The sequence below is a fragment of the Oncorhynchus clarkii genome, chromosome 4 (genome assembly GCF_045791955.1).
Source record: "Oncorhynchus clarkii lewisi isolate Uvic-CL-2024 chromosome 4, UVic_Ocla_1.0, whole genome shotgun sequence".
NCBI lineage: Eukaryota > Metazoa > Chordata > Actinopteri > Salmoniformes > Salmonidae > Oncorhynchus > Oncorhynchus clarkii.
The window spans coordinates 74,045,326-74,053,000 of record NC_092150.1 but is presented as its reverse complement, the minus strand read 5'-3'; the positions used below and the strand labels follow the sequence as shown (position 1 = coordinate 74,053,000).

General features: G+C 44.8%; 1 protein-coding gene across 3 annotated transcripts in view; it reads right to left on the bottom strand.

Annotated features, from left to right (window-relative positions):
* The window catches only part of LOC139407267 (WASP family member 1), a 152,240-nt gene that overhangs the window by 141,797 nt on the left and 2,768 nt on the right, over positions 1 to 7,675 (bottom strand). For 2 of the 3 annotated variants that reach the window (XM_071150897.1, XM_071150899.1), the window contains exon 1: positions 5,227 to 5,519. The exons of the other annotated variant lie outside the window; for it this stretch is intronic. The gene's annotated coding sequence lies outside the window, so the exon portion shown is untranslated. Of the gene's footprint in view, positions 1 to 5,226; positions 5,520 to 7,675 lie in introns of those variants that run through there. 3 annotated transcript variants of the gene reach the window in all.

The window sequence follows — 7,675 nt, the reverse complement described above, 5'->3', positions numbered from 1 at the left end:
AAAAACAGTGTAGGCTTAGGTAGAACTTACACAAAGGGCAGTATAGGGAAAAAAGGCATGGAAGACTGGGCAGTAGGCTATTTATGTCCACCTCTATTTATCGCCCCCATCTGGTTCTGTGATTCTCTCCACTGGGCCTGTTTCGGTCCACAGCACGTGTGTAAAGGGAAGATAACACAAATCCAGAAGATAAGGAAATCCCACTTGGGCGATAAGTCCACACTTGAAAGATAACAAGGACACACTTCTAAAGTGGTTTGGGACAGGGCCATGGGTGGACTGGACCACAGCTAGCAGAGCATCTGTTGGTGTATGTGTGTGTGTTTGTGTGAGACCGAGAGAGAGAGAGAGAGAGAGAGAGAGAGAGAGAGAGAGAGAGCACCCACATTTATCTCCTAAATGCTTTAACGGAGTGATTTTCAGTTTATGTCTCCATGTGTGATGGCGTGAAATACGTGTCTGTCCTGTACCATCTAACTCCTCTACACTGCAAAGGAACTTAAAGCACTATGTATGGAAAATGGCCAGTCATGCCATGTTTGAATGCCTTTGCTTAGGACTGATAAACTCAACAGCTGCCAGACGCCAAAGTCAGCCTAGTTGGTGAACCCACTCCGCCTTGTTATGCTATAGGAAAGCCTTTCTTAAAGTATTGGTTGGGTCGCGGACATGTTAATGGTGTCAGAGTAAATGTATATTTATTTAATGAATTACAGGAATTGATTTGGCCGTACACCTGCGCTCTCTGTTCAGTGCGCTCTCAGTTCAGTGCGCTCTCTGTTCAGTGCGCTCTCTGTTCAGTGCGCTCCCTGTTCAGTGCGCTCTCTGTTCAGTGCGCTCTCTGTTCAGTGCGCTCTCTGTTCAGTGCGCTCTCTGTTCAGTTCGCTCTCTGTTCAGTTCGCTCTCTGTTCAGTGCGCTCTCTGTTCAGTGCGCTCTCTGTTCAGTGCGCTCTCTGTTGAGTGCGCTCTCTGTTCAGTGCGCTCTCTGTTCAATGCGCTCCCTGTTCAGCGCGCTCTCTGTTCAGCGCACTCTCTGTTCAGTGCACTCTCTGTTCAGCGCACTCTCTGTTCAGTGCACTCTCTGTTCAGTGGACTCTCTGTTCAGTTCGCTCTCTGTTCAGTTTGCTCTCTGTTCAGTTCGCTCCCTGTTCAGTGCCCTCTCTGTTCAATGCGCTCTCTGTTCAGTTCGCTCTCTGTTCAGTGCCCTCTCTGTTCAGTTCGCACTCTGTTCAGTGCCCTCTCTGTTCAGTGCCCTCTCTGTTCAGTTCGCTCTCTGTTCAGTTCGCTCCCTGTTCAGTGCCCTCTCTGTTCAATGCGCTCTCTGTTCAGTTCGCTCTCTGTTCAGTGCCCTCTCTGTTCAGTTCGCACTCTGTTCAGTGCCCTCTCTGTTCAGTGCCCTCTCTGTTCAGTTCGCTCTCTGTTCAGTTCGCTCTCTGTTCAGTGCCCTCTCTGTTCAGTGCACTCTCTGTTCAGTTCGCTCTCTGTTCAGTGCCCTCTCTGTTCAGTTCGCTCTCTGTTCAGTTCGCTCTCTGTTCAGTGCCCTCTCTGTTCAGTGCCCTCTCTGTTCAGTGCCCTCTCTGTTCAGTGCCCTCTCTGTTCAGTTCGCTCTCTGTTCAGTTCGCTCTCTGTTCAGTGCCCTCTCTGTTCAGTGCCCTCTCTGTTCAGTGCCCTCTCTGTTCAGTGCCCTCTCTGTTCAGTTCGCTCTCTGTTCAGTGCCCTCTCTGTTCAGTGCCCTCTCTGTTCAGTGCCGCTCTCTGTTCAGTTCGCTCTCTGTTCAGTTCGCTCCCTGTTCAGTGCCCTCTCTGTTCAATGCGCTCTCTGTTCAGTTCGCTCTCTGTTCAGTGCCCTCTCTGTTCAGTTCGCTCTCTGTTCAGTGCCCTCTCTGTTCAGTGCCCTCTCTGTTCAGTTCGCTCTCTGTTCAGTTCGCTCTCTGTTCAGTGCGCTCTCTGTTCAGTGCCCTCTCTGTTCAGTGCCCTCTCTGTTCAGTTCGCTCTCTGTTCAGTTCGCTCTCTGTTCAGTGCCCTCTCTGTTCAGTTCGCTCTCTGTTCAGTGCGCTCTCTGTTCAGTTCGCTCTCTGTTCAGTTCGCTCCCTGTTCAGTGCCCTCTCTGTTCAATGCGCTCTCTGTTCAGTTCGCTCTCTGTTCAGTTCGCTCTCTGTTCAGTTCGCTCCCTGTTCAGTGCCCTCTCTGTTCAATGCACTCTCTGTTCAGTTCGCTCTCTGTTCAGTGCCCTCTCTGTTCAGTTCGCTCTCTGTTCAGTGCCCTCTCTGTTCAGTGCCCTCTCTGTTCAATGCGCTCTCTGTTCAGTTCGCTCTCTGTTCAGTTCGCTCTCTGTTCAGTTCGCTCCCTGTTCAGTGCCCTCTCTGTTCAATGCGCTCTCTGTTCAGTTCGCTCTCTGTTCAGTGCGCTCTCTGTTCAGTGCCCTCTCTGTTCAGTTCGCTCCCTGTTCAGTGCCCTCTCTGTTCAATGCGCTCTCTGTTCAGTTCGCTCTCTGTTCAGTGCGCTCTCTGTTCAGTGCCCTCTCTGTTCAGTTCGCTCTCTGTTCAGTTCCCTCTCTGTTCAGTGCGCTCTCTGTTCAGTTCGCTCTCTGTTTAGCAGCAGTATCTCTGCTCATGGCAGCAGCGCGAGTGGGAGGGAAATGCAGATATTTTTTCTGCATTTTTCTTGAAGATCACTCCGCAGCACTGTCATTCAGCAGCAGATGATGCACTGTCATTCAGCAGCAGATGATGCACTGTCATTCAGCAGCAGATGATGCACTGTCATGCCGCGTTCAAAACAACTGGGAACTCGAAAAAATACATGGTCAAATCATGACGTCAGTGATCTTCAGGTTGGAAAGTCTGAGCTCTAGAAAGAGGCCAGAGATCCCGAGTTGGAATTCTGAGTTGGAGATTTTTCCAGAGTTCACAGGTGGGTTTGAACACACTGAAGTCGGAGATTTCCGAGTTCCGGTTGTTTTGAACGTGGCATCTGCCACTGACCCACTCACCACCACTCACCACTGTCATCAAATCGACTCAAGCTAGCCACAAGTTCTGACTGAGTTCAATCATCAAGCAACGAGTTTCTCTCTCTTGGTTGCATACAAACTTTGAGAAATAACGAGGAGCGCCCACAATGTGTTTTGTGCGGAAAAGTGCTTAGTGATGAGTCTCTCAAAATGAAAAAATGTCGACCAAACATCCACAGCATGTAAACCCAGGGTCAGGGAGTTCTTTCAGAACAGGGCAGAATGCTTCAGGAAACAGTGCTTTGACAGTGGACAAGTAAGTTGTCATTTTATAACAGCTGATGATGATAAGCAGAAATAAGGAGTACTATCTCTCATAGAAGTAGATGTGAATTTCTCTTTCAAACAATCCCCTTGTAAACAGCTAATAGCTAGCTAGCTAATGTTAGCCAAAGCACGCTAGCTAATGTTAGCCAAGCACGCTAGCTAGCTACTGATAGTGCAACCCTATGTAACATTACAGATGAGGATGATCAGGCCTTTGTCTCTCTTACTGTAGAAATTATTGTTGTAAACAAGTCTAGGTTGGAACTGTTGCTGTTAAAATACAAGTAGTAATTTCTTTCTGCCGGAGAAAGCAGTAGATGACCTGATCCAGTTTGGCACCACATACCTACGTGAGTCAGGGTTCTCAACTCTGGAATACTTCAAAACAAGTACAGAAACAGACTGAATGCTGAGAATGACATCAGTGTTGTACTGTCAAGCTGAATATTGTACCAATTGTCTATCTTAGGGTCGGGTTTCCGAGACTAGATAACCATTGCTATCATGATCTGTTATCTAGAGGTTATCTGAACCTAACAGTGGGTTTGATCAGAGGCGCCTCCTCTTTACATTACTTCGCTCCAAAGCTTTGCATTTGCATAAAGCAGAGCTCAACTTTACCTTCCACTCTGCTAGGAGGGTTCTCGCCGCTCACCTTCCCACAATCCCCTGCACATTTCTGAGCATTTAAAATAAATGTGGGGGGTGGGCCTTTCCTCTTTGTTCTCTATTGTTCCTCAAGCAAGGTGGAAGGCCGATGACATCACGATTCACTTCAGACCAGCTCCTCGAATGCCCTACTCCTACATTTGCAGTTGTGTCTAAAAAAAACACAATTTTGCTGAAAACGTTTGTTACCCTTTAGAGTGTGTACTTTACTGTAAGTTATACTTGGGATATCACTTTTCAACAGTAAAAGTTCAAAAATCTCTGGAGGTTGTCTTTAAAAATGGGAAAAAAACACCCAAACCACAGCTATCTCATTTTCAGAACTCGAGTTGTGATTCAGGTTCGTGTATAGTCACTGTAAAATATAGATGCTTGTGCCACCAAATGAACTCAAGACGATCGAGAAAAACATTTCCGATTTCACAAAGCTTCTTGCAAGATGATTTTCCCTGAATGTGTCTTTCCCTTCCCCCATGCCCCATAGACAACTTCATTGGAAACGAATTGAAGCTAGATCGAAGACTACCCTAACCCTTCTTCACCGAAAAGTCAATGCATTCTTCGTGGGGAAATTAAATCAGTGCCGTGCCCGTGCTTGCTCGCGCACAACCGGTGTTATCGCCGTTATCGTGCTCTTGTTGAAAAAAATCTCCATTAGCTATCTAGCTAATAAATAACGACAATGTTAACCTGGGTATGACACAAATGTAAATACAGGGTTGTGATAATGCATTGACAAGATGCCAGATGTATATTTTCACACCAACCCTTCAAAATTACAATGTGGTGTGATAGTTAGCATGCAGCTTGCTAACCATTTCTCCTAATTTACAACGCGAGTTCGTGCAGATGTGAAACCTTGATCCCTTACCCCCATCTAATTTCAAAACATGACCATTGACAAGTAACGTTAGCTAGCTAGGTGTTCTTTCTCTCCGGTGTATACAGTATGCATAATGTGACCCCATTTGTACAACAAACTGACAAGTTAAAAACACTGAATTATATTTTCCTCACACCTGTCACCTGGCTAGATGGTTACAAATGTTAGTTAGCACAGACATTGATGGCTTATCATGGCTAACCAGCATTCAATTAGTATTACCACACAGAAAGAAAGTCGTTGACCAGCCGTTGTGCATGGGCTGGTGCTTATATTAACAGTTAATTGTGTAAAGTAAATGGTACCAACTTTACTACATTTCAGAATCCTCAAATGTTCTTGTTGTTAGGTAAAAGTTTAGAATGAAACAATTCAGTCATGAGAAAATGTCATACCTTAAATGTTTGTTCAATTCCTCCTATGTTCTTGTCATCTCTACTGCAGTACAGTGCAATTCGTTGTTTCAATCAATTCAAATATCCAGCCTCATTCCATGCTGTGGTTATCATATAGCCGGGGCAAAATGAATCCCGTTAGAAAGGTAGCAGCGAAGGATCAAGGCACAATTCCCCTTAAAAAAGGGATCCCGGGGGCACAATCTAACGCAACGGACAGTACAACGGGCGAAGTTGAGTTGACGACAGATTTTCAGATGAATTCATCCACATATATTGATCCACACGCGAAAAAACTGAGTTTTATAAATGCAAAGTAGAAATGATCATCTTTGACTTCGTAGGGAAATGTACCTATCGTAGAGACCATGATGGTACATACCACTTTCTATTGTTTGAGAGCCAACCCACGCATCAGAGCGAGGAGCCACAAAACTGACCCGGACTAAATCTGATTACCTGATTGGCCCATTTTCTCCAAACCACTCCCGGTCTTGACTGTAATGGCCAATCGATAGCAAGGAGGTGGGTATCAATTTGATGCGTTCTGACTGCCCCTACTGCACTGTTTAAATTGATTCATTTAATTTATTACATGGTTATTATCTAGTTATTACATACCTGTATCACAGTTACACATACAGCTGTTAAGAGCCTTTTGGTCCAAGACTTGGCGCTGCGGTAGCATTTGCCGTGCGATAGCAGAGGGAACAGTCACCTAAGTCATTGACTGTTCTCTCTGCTACCTCAAGTCTAGGACCAAAAGGCTCCTTAACAGCTTCTACCCCCAAGCCATACGACTGCTGAACAATTAATCAAATTGCCACCCGGACTATTTAAACTGCTGCAACTCCCTGTTGATTATCTATGCATACACACTTTACAAATGACACATTGACTCGGTACTGCCTGTATATAGCCTCGTTATTGTTATGCACTTTTCATGTGTTACTTTTTTTAATCATATTTGTTTTAGTTTTTCACTTTAGTTTATTTATTCAATATTTCCTTAACTGTTTCTTAAACTGCATTGTTGGTTAAGGGCTTGTATTTAAGCATTTCATGGTAATGTTGTATTCCGCACATGTGATTAATCAAATTTGATTTGATTTGTTAATTTATTTATTTCACTGTTCAAAATCAGCTGATTGATATAGGTAACCAATGTAATTAATTTATAAGGGGTTTAATGATTATCAAATAATAATCCTGTGGGTTATAATCATATTGCTCATCCGATTGATTTTCACGCACTCAACACAAGCTAGTCTTATTGGCTAATTGATTTAAATCCCAAAGAATATTGGCCAATCATGGGCTTGCCCAACCGATCATAGTGAGAATTCATAGACATTAATGCCAGGCATACACTACACGATTTTGCAACGAATTCGCCAGGTTTTTGCCGTCCAAGAGAATGTTCATGATAGGGGTGAATGCCTATGAACTTGGGCTAGGATCAGTACGTCGGGACGTTGTTTGAGCGGGTCAAGGACACACGGATGATGGCTGTTGCGTTCTCCAGGGGCGCGCCTTAATTATAGCCTAACTTGTCACAATACATTTCTGACTCCACCATTTCTGAAAACTCTGCGCATGTACAACAAATATTGACATACAGTACCAGTCGAAGTTTGGACACACGTACTCATTCAAGGGTTTTTCTTTATTTGACTCTTTTCTACATTGTAGAACAATAGTGAAGACATCAAAACTATGAAATAACACATATGGAAGCATGGAGTAACCAAAAAAGTGCTCAACAAATCAAAATATTTGGTTGGCATTCTCTCAACCAGCTTCACCTGGAATGCTTTTCCAACGGTCTTGAAGGAGTTCCCACATTTGTCGAGCACTTGTTGGCTGCTTTTCTTTCACTCTGCGGTCCAACTCATCCCAAACCATTTAAATTGGGGGTGATTGTGGAGGCCAGGTCATCTCATGCAGCACTCTATCACTCTCCTTCTTGGTCAAATAGCCCTTACACAGCCTGGGGGGTTGTTTTGGGTCATTGTCCTGTTAAAAAACAAATGACAGTCCCACTAAGCGCAAACCAGGTGGGATGGCGTATCGCTGCAGAATTCTGTGGCAGCCATGCTGGTTATGTGTGCCTTGAATTCTAAATAAATCACAGACAGTGTCACCAGCAAAGCACCCCCACACCATCACACCTCCTCCTCCGTGCTTTACGGTGGGAACAGCACAAGCAGAGATCATCCATTCACCTACTCTGTGTCTCACAAAGACACGGCGGTTGGAACCAAAAATCTCAAATTTGGACTCATCAGACCAAAGGACAGATTTCCACCGGTCTAATGTCCCTCGCTTGTGTTTCTTGGTCCAAGCAAGTCTCTTCTTATTATTGGTGTCCTTTAGTAGTGGTTTCTTTGCAGGAATTCAACCATGAAGGCCTGATTCACACAGTCTCCTCGGAACAGTTGATGTTGAG